Source organism: Lynx rufus, unplaced genomic scaffold, assembly GCF_022079265.1.
Source record: "Lynx rufus isolate CCGP_SWC_20201006 ecotype Redwood Valley unplaced genomic scaffold, mLynRuf1.p SCAF_1, whole genome shotgun sequence".
NCBI lineage: Eukaryota > Metazoa > Chordata > Mammalia > Carnivora > Felidae > Lynx > Lynx rufus.
In genome coordinates this window covers 111,188,334-111,203,959 of record NW_025814823.1, presented here as the reverse complement: position 1 = coordinate 111,203,959, position 15,626 = coordinate 111,188,334, and the positions used below count along the sequence as shown (strand labels likewise).

General features: G+C 46.9%; 1 long non-coding RNA gene across 1 annotated transcript in view; it reads left to right on the top strand.

Moving 5' to 3' along the window:
- Positions 1 to 2,003, top strand: part of LOC124515763 (uncharacterized) — a 53,921-nt gene extending 51,918 nt beyond the window's left edge. The window contains exon 4 of the long non-coding RNA XR_006962877.1: positions 1,729 to 2,003. This is a non-coding gene — a long non-coding RNA (uncharacterized LOC124515763). The remainder of the gene's footprint in view (positions 1 to 1,728) is intronic.
- Positions 2,004 to 15,626: the final 13,623 nt, after the last annotated feature.

Genomic DNA, 15,626 nt, shown 5'->3' with positions numbered 1-15,626 from the left:
GGGCGGGTGTCCTGCCAACCTCACCTGGAGATGGCCAGGTGGGCACTCAGGACCCAGTATGTCATTCAGCTTGGGCCATGGGCAGAGTATGTGAGACTAGCCAGGCAGGTAGGAAACCCTTAGCCACCCTCCATGAAACAAGTACTTCTGAGTCCTCAGTCTACCTCTTTCACCCTCACGATAAGGATCTGCTGCCCAGGCAAGCTGTGTAGCAAGGAGAAATCCAGCCCCCGTCAGAAGGGCCTTAGCAGTACTAGTTGTCCTCTTGGGTGCTTCAGCCCCAGGCTTCTTGCTTCAGACTTTGCATTCCTCTAGAACGACAGTGCCCCCTGTCCCTGGCCATTTGGCCAAGTCAGTGCCTTGCCCTACTTCTACCAGGGCAGCTTTTCTGTGGACCTCTCAGGCCTTAGAATTTGCTGGCTGGCTGATGGCTCATCTTCTGCTAAGCTAGGCTCTGATGCCCAACACCACCCTCCCTACCCCCTCACCCCAGCTTGAGTCAGCACCCAGCTGATTGCTCAAGTCCTGGCTCTGGTCTCTAAGAGGTCTCTGGGCAAATCTGCAGCTCAGCTTTAAACACGTCTGCATTTGGTCTCTTCGGTTCATTGATCAGGAATCATATGATCTTTTAAAAACACAGCTGGTAGAGTGGCCCATCTGTGCTTCTGCATTTGGATCAGTAAATTGAGCTGCCTAGAATTTATTTAAACCTACAGGTCTGAGTACAGAATGTGGCTGCCCTCACGATGCCTCCTGTGATGATCTTCTCATTTTCTCATTTTCTGGATCATCTTCATTCTTGGGACGATCCTTGGCTGGGCTTCTAGCACTAGGTCTGTTTTTAACACTCATTTGTCTCCTGAGCTCTTCTAAGGACTATTTTCTCTTTACACTGAGATTCACTAATTACAGGGTAAAGCACTAATCTGCACTCTTCCCCCATGGCTGAACACACACACACACACACACACACACACACACACACACACACACTTATTTCCCAGCCAAGCAGACAAGATGGGTCATAAGTCCTTAGTCAGGCAGTAACCCAAAATAGTGATGGTCTCTATGGTCCCCTCCCCTCCCCCTATCCTTTGAAATAAATGTGGGAACATTGCTAATGTGGCAGAGACTACCAACTTGCCCCCAATATCTGAGCACATGACCATAAAAAATAAATACTCGGGGCACCTGACCGGCTCAGTTGGTAGAGCATGCGACTCTTGATCTTGGGGTAATGAGTTCTAGTCCCACGCTGAGTACAGAGCCTACTTAACAAATAAATACATACATAGGTACTAAAATTCCTGGCCTCCTTTCCAGCTATGTGATTAATTTTTGATCAATGAGATATAAGTATGATGGTGTATACAACCTCTGGAAAGTATCCTTAAAGGGAAAAGGCATGCTTTCTTCCTTTCTCCCTTCTTTGTGCTAGTTAAAAAGCACCTTTGGTGATGTGATAGCTGGAGTTAGAGCAGCCATCTGGGAACATAAGGGTGAAGCCACACCTTGAGGATGGCAAATGTGGTAAACTAACTTCCAAGATGGCCTCCAATGATTCTCAACTTCTGGTATTCATGTCCTTATTTACTTTCCTCCCATATTAAAATAGTGCTACCTGTGTAATCAATAGGATGTTGCAGAAATGATGGTGTGGCTTCTGAAACTACATTGTAAAAGACATTGCAGCTTCTGTCTTATTTCTTTTTGAATCACTTGCTCTAGGTGTGTAGAAGCTGGCTGCCATGTTGTAAGTACACTCAAGCAACCCTATGGAGGATGACAGGTGGTAAGAAACTAAGGTGTATTGTCAACAGCCAGAACCAACTTGCCAGGAGTGCTGCAGTCTCAGTCAAGCCTTCAAATGACCACAGCTCTGTCTGACATCCTGACTGCAATCTCATGAAACAGCTCCAGCCAGAACCATGCAGCTAGGTCACTTGTGAATTCCTGATATGTCACAGAAAGTGGGAGACAGTAAATGTTTATTGTTGTTTTAAGCCACTGAGTTTTGAAGTGATTTGTTACAGAGCAATAGAAGAGCCACAAAAGGGAAGGAGGCTTGGCCTCTGAAATTGTGGAGGGCTGTAGCAACCTTGACCCTTGATCTACTGAAGACTTTTTTTTTTAAAGAGACATAAACTACTCTTACTTTCTACTATTTTGAGTTTTCTGTCATTCCTATACTACTCCTGTTTTGGCACCACTCATTTAGAAACTCTTCTGGGAATTGCTGCCTGGATGTGCCGTTGGAGACCATTTCAGCCATGCCTGTGCCAACGGTATGTTGCGGCCTAAATCTTCCTAAGATGAAGGGCAGTTAATGTGTAAAAATGTCTCTAAAAGGAATTTTATAATGAGAACCACAGGACAGGGATTAGGAGATCCTGGCTCTATACCCTCCTGAGAGATCTCACTTAATATTTTGGTGACCATACTTGGCACAGAGTGACATTGTCTTCATACGGGTATCCCTGGATGTCCATGAGGTTCAAAAAGATTTATAAATAAGCGCTTTGGAGAGTGCCAAGATTCTCTACCAACTGAAGATAACACTCTTGCTATAAGTTGGGCTGATTCTAGATGGCGTGAGCCTACCCCAGCATTTATAGACGTTCTGTTCATGGTCCAGCTTTCAGGTGTGCATCTCATGTAGCCTACTGAGCAATTCCTAAGCAGTGATGAGATGCCCTGCTCAGGTCCAGTCAGCTGTGGCAGCTGACTGGACAGAATGATGGCAGTCCTGCTAGTCTTTTCTTTTTAAGAAAGCACTCCTTCCTGGTGCCCGTTGTAAGACAATGGCCAGCCCTCTGGGGAGGAGGCTTCCTCTCTACCCCACATCCTGCTTTATAACAGACTATGACATTCAAGTGGACCAACCAGCCATCACAATTCCTGACCCCCAGCATCACAATTCCTGGATCTGCTTAACGTTCTTCACCTTCTCCCACTTGGCTCTTGCCACACAGTGGGATGGATTACCTCTGAAATCTTAGCCTCCTGAATTCTACCAGAGGACTTGACCTCCTACTTGTTAGATTTTTCCAGGACTCTCTCTACTCCCGCTCTTGGACTTTAACAAAAACCTTCTGTACCCTTAGAGGCCTCAATTATTTCCCCATCCTGGTCCCATCATAGCCATCTGAACAACCAAAAATTTTCTTAAGCCCTATATTAATTAGGGTAATGCTAAATGCTATAACAAAAAAATCCCAAAACGTGTATTGCCTCAGACAATGTAGTGAATTTCTTGCTCACATAAAACCCAAATGGGTATTTCTGATCAGTAGCGTCTCTCCTGTAAGTGATAAGTCAGGGACAAGGAACCTCCCACCTGTGGTTCTGCTCTCTCCAACATGTGGTTTCCAAGAGGATCTCAACATGGAGGAAGGAGAAAGGCAGGGTGGAGAAGGCCTATCTGCTGCTTAACTATCTTGGGCTGGAAATGACACATGTCATCCCTGATCAACATTCTATTGCCAAGAACAAGTCATTTGACTCCTCTCAGATGCAACGGATGTGAGCCCAAGGGTGTGTGTTGGGAAATGTAGTCTGTGCTGACTCTTTCCTATCCTCAACTTTATTCTATAGAAGGGCAGAGGATGACTGTGTTTGGTGAACAGTTAGCTGCCTCTGCTCCACACTTCTTTTTTTAATGTTTATTTATTTTTGAGGGAGAGAGAAAGAGAAAGAGAGAGAGACAGAGACAGAGACAGAGAGAGAGAGAGAGAAAATGAGCAGGGAAGAGGCAGAGAGAGAGGGACACACAGAATCTGAGCTGTCAGCACAGAGCCCAATGTGGGACTCAAACTCACAAACCGTGAGATCATGACCTGAGTCTGTGAGCCACTCAGACACCCCTCTGCTCCACACCTCTTATTTCCTTCTGCCGTAACCTCAGCAAGACTGCAGCCCAGGTACTATAGGCCAGCCTGACTTCTTGGCTTTTAGATCCTGGAGAAAACCTTGAGGGCGACAGATCAGTGTCAAAGCAGATTCATCACCTCCAAAGGCAGTACAGTGATGTATTGCCAGGTCTGGGTCAGATTCTCTCCTATGTCCCATAACAAGGGTTCCAAACACCTCCTCTTTGCCCTTATCCCCTCCTCCCACCTTCATTCTCAGCAGGAGAGCATTTTAGAGCCAAAGGGCATGGTGCCCCCTCCACTTGTCTTGCTCTCTCCTCCCCGCCACAGTCTCAGAAGCCTCTCTGTGCTTGCAGTCACCCTAGCTTCCCAGCCCAAACTGCTTCCTAGGCTTCAGACCTGTGTATCCATCTTCCTCCTGGATGCTCCCACCTGGATGTGCACAGGTCTTTCATACTCACCATGTCTCAAATTGAATCCTCATCGCTCAGCCCCCTACCCCCACCCAGACCTACTTCTCCTCCTGTGGTTTCTTTCTCCTATCATGGCACCACCGTAACCACACCTGAAGGTCATTGCTGTCTCTTTTCTCTAGTTAAATGCTGGCCCAAACATTTCTTGAGTCAGTTCCCTGCACTCCTTTTCTCAGGTCATTTCTTCTTGTTTGGATGCCTGTAATCATCTCTTAATAGGTCTTATGCCTCTAGAATGTTCCCCTCCAACGTGTGCTCTGTGGGCAGCCAGAGGGACTGTTCTACAATACAAATCTGACCATAACACTCACTTTCTCAAGCACAGAATTTCCTCTGAGGCCCCCAAGTCCCCACGTGACTGGCCCCACTGCTCACTTCAGCCAGCCTCTCACCTCCCTTGACACCCCAGCAACGCCTGACTTTACTCTGTACATGCTCTGAGGGTCCCTGAAGCCACTGGGGTTTTGGGTGGGTGCCCCTCCTTGGTACTGTTAGAATACCCTCTGTCTGTGCTTATTACTCTCCTTGGTAAATCTTTTTGTATGTTGGCCTCCCAGGACCATAAAGGGAGGAACCAACTCTTTATCTTGGTATGTCAGTGCCTGGGACAGTGCTTATCAGTAGTGCTTATCAGAGCACAGTAGGTGCTCAATACACAATAGGTGCTCAGTGAATGAATGAAGATTGTGAGAAGGTACCTGTTGAAGGTATGGAAAATCTTCATTTAGATATGCTTGCCTTACCATGAATGAACATTTCTTTTTCAGGATAGCCAAGGTGTGTGTGTGTGTGTGTGTGTGTGTGTGTGTGTGCATATACATATATATATATATATATATATTTATGAAATCTGATCCTTTGCCTAAGAGCGTCCCCATCAATTAATCATGACTGCCCATTTGCACAAAACCTCTTCTCCCAAAGCACTTTACACAGAGGGACCAAACTCTCCCATCCTGCCAGAGCTGTGGGCTCAGTTCCCACCACATGACTGGCCTTGGCAGTAGGCTCATACCCATGCCTCTCACAGGAACCTTATAGCAGCCCTGGGAGGCAAGCCAGAAAGGAGCATTGTCTCCCATTTTTAAGATAAGAAAACTTGTTAATGGGGTGTCTGGCTGCCTCAGTCAGAAAAGCATGAGACTCTTGATCTCAGGGTCATTGAGTTCGAACCCCACATTGGATATACAGATCACTAAATAAATAAATAAATAAATAAACTTAAAAAGAAAACTTGTTCTTAGGAGGTGAGGTGATTGTCCAAGGGTGCAAGGTGAGTTAGATATTTGTTCTTTTCCATCGTATGATGGACCACTCTGCCCCCCGCCATTTGGGGCTGATACAATGCTCCATGGTGCCAACACAAATGGTGGGTTCTGTGGGAAACCCTCAGACACCACCCCATGCCCCTCGGTCATAATACAGCTTGCATGTCAGCTATTCTCTTAGATAGGAAGTTATTGGAATAGACACCCACCCAAGTATAAAGGAGGATTCTCACAGAATCCAAATGCAGAAAATCATCCCAGGAACTCAATGGTCATTACACAAACACTTTGTCTTTTGTGCTGGACCATAGGTCTTTTCTCTCTGCATTTCTAATCTGATCTTTTTCCACAAAACCTTAACCATTTTTTAATGTGACTACCCACACTAGGCCCAATGTGACTACCAGCCCTGAGATGGCCTGGCTCACACCTCCAAGGCCCACCACCACAGAAGCAGAGTTGGAGCCTGGGGAACACTCAGCCAGCTCAGCCCAGGTGATAGCTGGTTTTCCCAGGTTCATCACCTGGAACATGGGCAAAGCCATTGGGTGAGCTGATACAAACAGGGCAGCAGAGGTGATGAGCAGAGGAAATCCTAGGATGGATGTAGGTAGGGAGCCAATTGCAAGTGGGGGGAACAACTGTGAAAGATCTTGAAATTTAGTGGGCGTCCCGAGTAACTAACCCACCTAGGTTCTCTCTGCCTTCTGTTGTCTTTGAGTAGACAGTTCTTGTCTCTAAAGATGGAAGTGAAGTTGTAGAAGTTTGAGAGTAATGTAATTCCTGTTCTCAGAAACACAGACTGTGGCTGGCTGAGGACCACCAACTGTTGCCTTGTGGGCACTGACTAGTTTTGCACCCATTTCTAAAATCATTTCAGCATCCCTTATCTGACAACCATGAGTGATACTTTTGAGTTCTCCTTTGAATTCGTTGTGATGGGAGCACCGGGGTGGTTCAGTCAAGATCTTGTGGTTTGTGAGTTCAAGTCCCGCATCAGGCTTTCTGCTGTCAGTGCAGAGGCTGCTTCCGATCCTCTCTCCCTGCCCCTCCCCTGCTCGCGCTCTCTCTCAAAAATAATAAATAAATGTTTGGATTAGTTGTGATATTTGAGTGCTTCTCTTATTAACTGATGAATTAAGTTAAATCTTCAACACACATTCATTTTATATTTGAGGAGAGGCATTACTGCATACTTTTTAAAAATTTATTGTGAAGGAGTGCCTGGCTGGCTCAGGTGGTTAGAGCATGTGACTCTTGGTCTTAAGGTCCTGAGTTCCAGTCCCACATTAAAAGAATTTCACTGGAAGGGTGCCTAGGTGGCTCAGTCGGTTAAGCATCCGACTCTGGATCTTGCCTCAGGTCATGAGCTCACAGTTCATGAGATTGAGCCCCACGTCAGACTGACATCACGGAGCCTGCTTGGGATTCTTTCTCTCCTTTTCTCTCTGCCCCTCCTCTGCTCCCCCTCTCTATCAAAATAGATTTAAAAAGAAGAAAAAGCAAACGAAATAGGGTAAAACTACATCTGGGCATATTGCTACAAGCCAGCCAAGGGTAGCCAGAGGTGGTTATGATGCGCTGCCTGCCATCAGGGAAGAGGATAAGGTTCAGGCTCCGCCCATAGGCAAACGGGTTCCAGGTACCCACTACCATAGCCACCTGTGTCAGGAGCTGCTCAGGTAAGGAGACTTCCTCACTGTTCCACACCTGCCATTTCTCCTCCCTCCTGCCCCCCTGGTAGCACAGTTCAGGGAACAAGGATGGAAGATCATGCCAGAATGGAATTTCTTCCTCCTGCCTTTCCTCCCCTGACAACCTGAGAGGCATCTTGCCCTCGCCAGCTTACAGCTGAAAGGCGAGAATCACTGCCAAACCCCTGCTTGCAAAACAATCCCCTTCTGAGAAGGGGACACAAAATTTCTGTCCCCTGAATCCTGTTTTCCTCTTGACTTACACGATGGTCCAGATATGCTCTGGCTTCCATCATCATGGGTGGCTCACCCACTTGTCACGGTCCCAATGCTTCATATTTTTCTGTCTTCATGAAACCATTCTTTAAACTGGTATTTATTTAAGCACAAGAGAATAAAACCTTTCTTCTAGGAAGGGCTCCATCAACCAAACTTGGATATATATCTGCTGTTTTCTAAGTGTGTATGTACGATAGGGGAGACAATACCCACAGGCAGTGGAACCATCTCTCAGCCCCAGGAGGCTCCCCTGACCTTTGGCATAAGTGTCTGCAGTCTCTTGAATTTAGCACATCAGCACACAAGCGCTTCCTTAATGAACTCTGGCCTGGAAGGACTGAGGAAAAAGGACATGGCATGAGCCCTGTATGTCCCCTTACTGACTGCACACTTAACTGGCCTGACTAGGGCTGGCCTTTCCGACACTTACCCACTAAGCATGAAGTCACAGCCACCCCTGAATCCAGGAGCCAGTGCTCCAGGTGCTCCAGAAACTTTCCCAAGCATACCTACGTTATACAGAGGGAGAGTCTTACCCTTATTGCTACTACTTAGGGGTGTTTGAGCCCAGACTCCCACTGTCGTCTGACTACATCACTCTCTGCCTTAAGTCCTTCAGTGGCTCCCTTTTGCCTGCTTGATAAAGTCCAACCTCCATGGCCTGGCCTTCAGGTCCCTTGCTTTCCAATCTGGCCCCAGCTATATCTCTGGCATCATCTCCCTAAACCATGGACCTCAGTGTTTTTTGGTTTTGTTTTTTAATGTTTATTTATTTTTGAGAGAGAGAGAGACAGAGTGCGAGCCAGGGAGGGGCAGAGAGAGAGGGAGACACAGAATCTGAAGCAAGCTCCAGGCTCTAAGCTGTCAGCACAGAGCCTGACGCGGGGCTGGAACCCACGAACCGTGAGATCATGACCTGAGCCGAAGTCGGACGCTTAACTGACTAAGCCACCCAGGCACCCCTGGACCTCAGTGTTTTAACCATTCATTCATCCCATGAACACTGGAGTCCAATTTGCATATACATCTAACAGTGTTTTCCAAGCTCTTACAGATGCTCAAAATGCCTCATTTCAATGGCAGTGTCTCTCTTATTAATTGATGTCATCAGAATTGCATTACTATAGCTGCAGATGAAAGCACGCCAGTGCCTGTTTAAATGCAGGGCCTTACTCTGGTGCTCACACTACCTTCATGGCTGCACCTGGGTGAACATCACACAGACCACTTTTCAGAACAGCTCTCTCCACAGGAGCAGCTGCAGATTCCTCCCACCTCCTAAAAGCTCACTGCTGTGGAGCAGAGGCAGTTGTATTAGGACACATCGCAGCATCTCACTGCCAAAGTGACAGCTACAATTATGTTTTGGCCGACAGCTGGAGATGAGAGAATGTACAAACAACCAAGGCCACATGAGCCTTCATGAATCAGCAGTTTGTAATACACGTCCAGCTGGTAGGTGAGGTGGGCAACCTGCTGGCTACAGATCTCAAGTTAGCACCTGGGACCCTCCGGTGAAGTCCTCCACGGGACGGCCCCAACGGCCACCCAGGACACAGAAGGGCAGAAGAGTGGGGTGGTCAAGGCTGGGTAAGGTCCAAGCCTGAGAGATAGGCACCTGATTCCTAGGCAAGGGCAGGGGCAGGCAACACAAAGGGCTGAACTACTCAGTGGTGGAGTCCATCTTGCTGAACAGCCTGATGAGTGGTATATTCATATTGGATAGAGGGTTCCTGTTGAGACCCCAGGGCACCACCTCCATGAGGAGCCTGACTGCCATAGGCATGATGTCAGGATAGGGACCAAGACACCATAGCAAAAGCAATCACAGCAGCGGCCATGATAGCGGCAGCTTCCACTAATGGAGACTTCCATATGCCAGGCACCAGGCTTGACCCCTTTACATACGTTTCTTTCTTTTGTCTATAAGACAATCCAGTGAGGCAGTTTCTGTTACCATCCCTTTTTACCAGCAAGAAAACTGAGTCTTAGGGAGGAATGTGATGGAGGCCCAGTAGCTGGCAATTATGGAGATGGAATTTGAGCTCAGACAATGTGGCTCCAGCGCCTGGTTGGTTTATGGCCTCATTATCCTGGTTTGGTCCTTTCAATCTGGTCTTGGTTGCAGGAAGCTAAGAGACCCTCAGCACGTTCCTTGCATAGGGTTAGTTGTGTTGGGGCCTCCAAGTAGACTTTGGTCTGAAAGCCAAGATGTTACCAAAAGAAAATAAACAACAGCTATTTCAGATGACAGGTGCTGGGCTAGGAAATTGGGGGAAAAATGAAAAAGCTACCAGGATTTCCTCATTGTACATTTGTTCTGTTGAACAAGCATCATCAGGAAGCTGGTCTATTACAAGTGTTGTCCCTGAAGACAGAGGGCAGTAGCAGGAACTGTCCTTTCTCTCTGACCCTGGGTCCCTCTGGGGCCCAGCACCAAGGGTGGCCTCCTGAGCCCAGGGCTTGGCTCTTACTCAGCCTGACCTGGGTTCTGGCCAAGGCCTCTGGGAGGGGCGGGCTCAGGCTCTTGGTGTTTTTCCGAGGAGTGCTGCTTCCTTTCTCATGCCCCTTGTTGGAGCAGAATCTGTCCATCCTCACTGTCTGCCCAAACGCAAGCAGACAAGAAGGTCATAGGCTAGCAAATCTGTTCCATATGCTTCCAAAGGGGGCATCTGAAAGGCCAGTGGGGCTGGGGCACAGGAATGTTTGGATTTCAAGTGGCTGCTGCCCATGAATCACCAATTGCATTTTGTGCTCTCAGCTCTGTGAAGGCATCATTTCCAGCAGCCTCACACGGAGCTGGCGGCCAGAGCCTCTTAGTGGGGCTATAAATAGCAGATCATCAACTCACCTCTTCTGAGCTCAGCACAGGCTTCTCAGTTCACTGTGAGTCTTCCTGCGGCCTGTGTGTCAACGTCACTCAGATTTCCCAGGTGAGGCCTGGCTGAGAGATCCAGGCTTGCTCTGGGGAACTGCATGGTTTGGGTTCCCAGAGCTGTTCAGGGTGAGAGTGAGGGCAATGGCAGACTTTTGAAGAGCTTGACATTTCAGGCGTCATAATTATAATCTCCTGTATCTGAGCTCCTCTCCAATTAAATGCAGGGCCAAGGGACTGTCATTTCTTTAGGAGTCCTAGAAATAAAAGGCAAAAGAGTCACCAAAAACACACCCAGAGAAAGCCACCTGGAGTGGGTAGCAACAAATGAAAGGTTTCATGCCTTCCTGTGGACTTGTCCCCTAACACTGAATGAAATATTTTATGGCTCGCCAGCTGCAGAAGTGAGAGACACTGAATGAAATACTTTACGACTCCCTGGCTTGAGAAGTGAGCTCACATGTTTTAGTATTACTCACTGCTACCATTTATGGAGGGTTCCCTGTGTGCCAGGCTCTGTGCCCAGCCTTCACAGGCAGCATATCATTAAGTCATCCCAATAGCCACACTGGAGTCAACTGCTACCATCACTGGCTTTCTGCAGGTGAGGAGGCAGTGGCTCCCACAGTCACAGGGACAGGGCTGCTGGATTCCGAAGCCCAATTTCTGAACCACCACACTTTCTGACTCCTGCAGAAGAGGAATGTTGGGGTGTCCACGTACTTGGGTGACCAGTGGGAAGTGAACTGTAGTCTCCTTTCTTCAACTCTATGCACTTCATGACTCCCAGACTCCTTTAGTACATAGAACGTCCCCTGTCACCATCTTCTTCCAAATCTGACTTTCTCCTAGCTTTCCTGGGGGAAGGCACCAGCTTCCACTTGGCTCTCCAAGCTCAGAGTAATGGTCTTCCTCATATCTTCCTCCCCTGAGGCCCTGAAATAGGCAGGGATCCAGTGGGACTCCTTCCCTCTCCCTCTCCTCCTTCCCTTCTCCAGGTGGCAGCCTCCCTCTAATCTCTTTCCTCCTCTGCCTCAAAAGTTTGAGGCCTGGTCCCCTTTATTGGTTTGTCACAATAGCTTTCCAGCTCAGTGCTGCACCTGGGGAATGTTTTAAGAACACAGATTCTTGGGGCCCCTGGGTGGCTCAGTTGGTTAAGTGTCTGACTTCAGCTCAGGTCAATGATCTCACAGCTCATGAATTCGAGCCCTGTGCCGGGTTCTGTGCTGACAGCCCAGAGCCTGGGTTTGCTTCAGATTCTGTGTCTCTGTCTCTCTCTCTGCCCCTCCACCACTTGCTCTCTCTCTCAAAAATTATAAACATTAAAAAAAAAAAAAAAAAAAGAACACAGATTCTTGGTTGCCTCCCTCCTTTGGTTCAGACCACCTGAAGTCAAATCTCTCAAGGTAGAGGGCAGGATCAGGATGTTTTAAACAGCTCTTCCAGTGATCTATGAAGCCAGGATTAAGAACTACTTTGTCTGCCTGCCTGCCTAGACTCCAGCATCTCTCTGTTCTCAACCCTCTCAACCACAGCTATCAGTTTGATTTTCTTAAAGCATAGTTTATCTTATGTCATTCTCCTGCTAAAAATCCTTGAGTAGCTCATGCTGCCTGCAGGAAAGCACAAAATTCTTAGTGTGGCGTTCAAGGCCCTCTCCATCCTGGTCCACTCATTTTCCTGCCTACCCCATGCCCCACCCTATACAGCCACCTCTCCCTGAGTCAGTCTCCTGGCCCTGCTTTCTCTCCTTTGCTTATCTGGATTTTAGGTGTCAGCTGGGCACAGCAGAACACACTGAAACAACAGTGAATCCTCCTTAAGACGCTAAGTCCTCCAATAAAAGGAATGAGGAATTATTGCTAAAATGCCCCTCTTGATTCAAGTACCTTGTGTGCAATTTTAAGTGAAGAGAGTTTTGTGTGGCCTGCAGATGAAAGCAGATCAGCCAGCAGATACAACCCAATAAGTAGTAATGTGTAAACACAGGATAGCAGGAGAGGTGGGGCTCGTGATTGACTCCAAGGACATGGCATTTCAGCATTCTCCTTGCTTTTACTCAAGTCGGAGACAGAGCAGGTCTGGTAAGCACTGGGGCCAGGGCCATGTTTCAAAATGCCTCTCATGCTTTTTTGTCCCCCAGTCCTAGACAAAAGCAGAGGACCCCATTTGGATCTTGTTCAAAAGGTCAAGAGTGTTTTACTAAAACGATTAAACAATGTGTGTGTTTGGGCTTTGAAATCCTTTCCCATAAAGAAATGCCTACCCCCAAATAAAATAAAAAGTGATTGTGTTGACTGACAGCAGGCATTCTTTCAGAACGGGGTCTGGAAATTGTTCCCCTCAAGAGCTTTCAGAGTGAAAATGAACCCTAAAAGAACTTCTGGGTAAATGTGGCAGAAGAGACTCTCATGAATCTCCATCTGCTCCCTCCCAAAACTCTACTAAAAACAACTATAAAGGAGTAAAAAGAGTTACAAATCCACAAGGTCTATGAGAACAGGCGGGGAGACAGCAGCAGACAAAGGATGGAAGCACATTTTTGGAAGGTGGGAAGCACAGGAAGGAGTGGTGAGTCACACAGCAGCCCGGGGGAGGTTGAAGGCCTGATTCCTGCAAAGGGGCTCTGAGGGGAGAGGCAGGCCTAGCTATTTAGCTGTCGGGAACAAGGAGGACAGAGCTACAAATGGGAGGGCTAGTGGAGGCTGTGTGAGAGCACAGTCCCCAGGGGCAAAAGGGTTGTACACCTTGCCCATTCCTGTAGGGCACCTGTGGTGCTCACTGGGGAATTTGGATCAGCACATCAGGCAGTGTGGAGGGTGTGAATAAAGTGCAGAGAATACAGGCAACAGCAGAAGTCTAGATACCGAAAGGTAAAATCCCAGCCACTTTTCCTCATGCAGCCAGACACAGCACTTACTCCCAGGATGGAGACTAAAGAACACTCTTCTATAGAAGCTGAGCAAACTCAAGGGAAAGACCTACAGATACAGACATGATATGGATACAAACCTTCAATGGAAGAGCCGGCTCATGACCAACTACCTCTACAGGGAAGTTTGCTGTTTGACAAGTTCCATCTAAGCATGCTGATCAAAGCATAATTCTTAGATATTATCAGATAGCTGAGATCCTCAGACATTTAAGGAAAGCTTCAGACATGAGAAACAGGTATGTGGGGAAGGGGAGGAGAGGAAGAATGCCTAAGTTCAGGGAGAAGAAAGCTTTAAAAATGCTATAAAATCCTCAGGGAGAGAAAATAAGGTTTCTACTTCAAGGTTCATTATCCATGAAATGTCAGAACACCAGGGATAATAAAGAAAAGACCCTGAAAGGATTCAGAGAGGAAAAACAGGTCAACTGAGAGGACTGAGGATCAGAATGGCACCAGACTCCTCAACGGCAACACTGGAAGCTGGGAGATAATGGAGTCAGGCCTTTAGAACTCTGAAAGAGAATTAGTTATAGCTTAGACATCTAAACCCAAACCATTAATTATGGGAAATGGTAGAATAAGAGATGTTTGCAGACCCAAAAGACCACAAATAATGTGCCTCTCACACTCCCTTTCTCAGGAAGATCTCTACCCAAATAAAAGAATAGTCCAAGAATGAGGAAGATATCCCCAGGAAAGGGCAAAGGGATGCCCATAGTGATGCTGAAGGAGAGCCTGGATGACAGTGAGGCAGAAGGCCCAGGGGCAAGAGCTCCCCTCTGAGCCAGAGGATAGAGGACTTCAGGTGAGAGATGGCCAGATTACCTGACCAGTATGCCCAAGTGGAAAATTATATTGAGGGGCTATTAGACAGTTATGAGAGTTAGCAATATGTTTATAAAAAAACTGAGTAAATAGAAAACACAGAGCTATTGCGACCTATAACAAACAAACAAACAAACACCATGACACATAAACTGTGAAAGCAAATAAATGCTGCACCAAGAAAATTTACGTAGCCACAGTAATGTAAACACAGATTATTGATTTAACCAGAGATTGTAATAAACAGCGCTGAGAAGCTGGGGGAAAGGGAAGGAGGATGCAGGTGGCAGTTGATAAAAGAAGCAAAGCCTCATCTCCCATAATTGCAAGAAAATGGATAATGTCTAAAACTGACAAATCAACAAAATAACACTATAAGCATATTATTTAGAGAAATGGAGGAGGTGGTTAAAACTGGCAGAAACAGCTGAAAGAGATTATTTATTTATTTAACTGGGTACCTCTGGGTATCAGGCTGGGGTTGGGCTTATGTGGGACAGGGAACTGCTATTTTCTTCTCCCCCCCCCAAAATTTTAATGCTTTATTTATTTGAGAGAGAGAGAGAGAGAGAGAGAGGGAGAGAGAGAGAGAGAAAGAGAGTATAAGCTGGGCAGGGGCAGAGAGAGAGGCAGACAGAATCCACAAAGCAGGCTCCAGGCTCTGAGCTGTCAGTACAGAGCCTGATGCAGGGCTTGAACCCATGAACCACGGGATCATGACCTGAGCCGAGGTCGGCCCCCCAACCGACTGAGCCACCCAGGCGCCCTGGGGAACTGCTATTTTCCACGATACGCCTTTTAGTCCTATTTGACTTTTTGTGTGTATACATTATTTTCACAAAAAATAAAAAGTTTTTAAGAGAGAAATCAAAAGCGGGGCACTCCATGAGTTCGAGCCCCGCGTTGGGCTCTGTGCTGACAGCTTGGAGCTTTGAGCCTGCTTCGGATTCTGTGTCTCCCTCTGTCTCTGCTCCTCCCCTGCTCATGCTCTGTCTCTCTCTGACTCAAAAATAAATAAAAACATTAAAAAAAATTTTTTAAGAAAAGTCAAAAGAAAATATTTTCAATGGACAAAAACATGTCAGGTACTCATTAATTACATCTCTGTGATTTTTTCTGTCCTGTTGGTCTTCCTCTTCATTCATCGATGCATTCATTTATTTTCTTTCAAAGTCTTAAATATGGATGGGAAAATGTGATGGGGTGGCCAGCAGAAAATGCATTTGGGATATGCTTCCACTAAAAAAATGATTTGTTGTTCATCTGAAATTCAAATTTAGTCAGGTGTTCAGTACTTTTATTTCACTAAATCTGTCATTCTAAAATGTGGCCTCTCCTTTTGCTTAACCCACAGGCTAGGCCTAGGGCTAGACAGCGGAATGAGAAAGTTCGTCTGCAATTAATATTC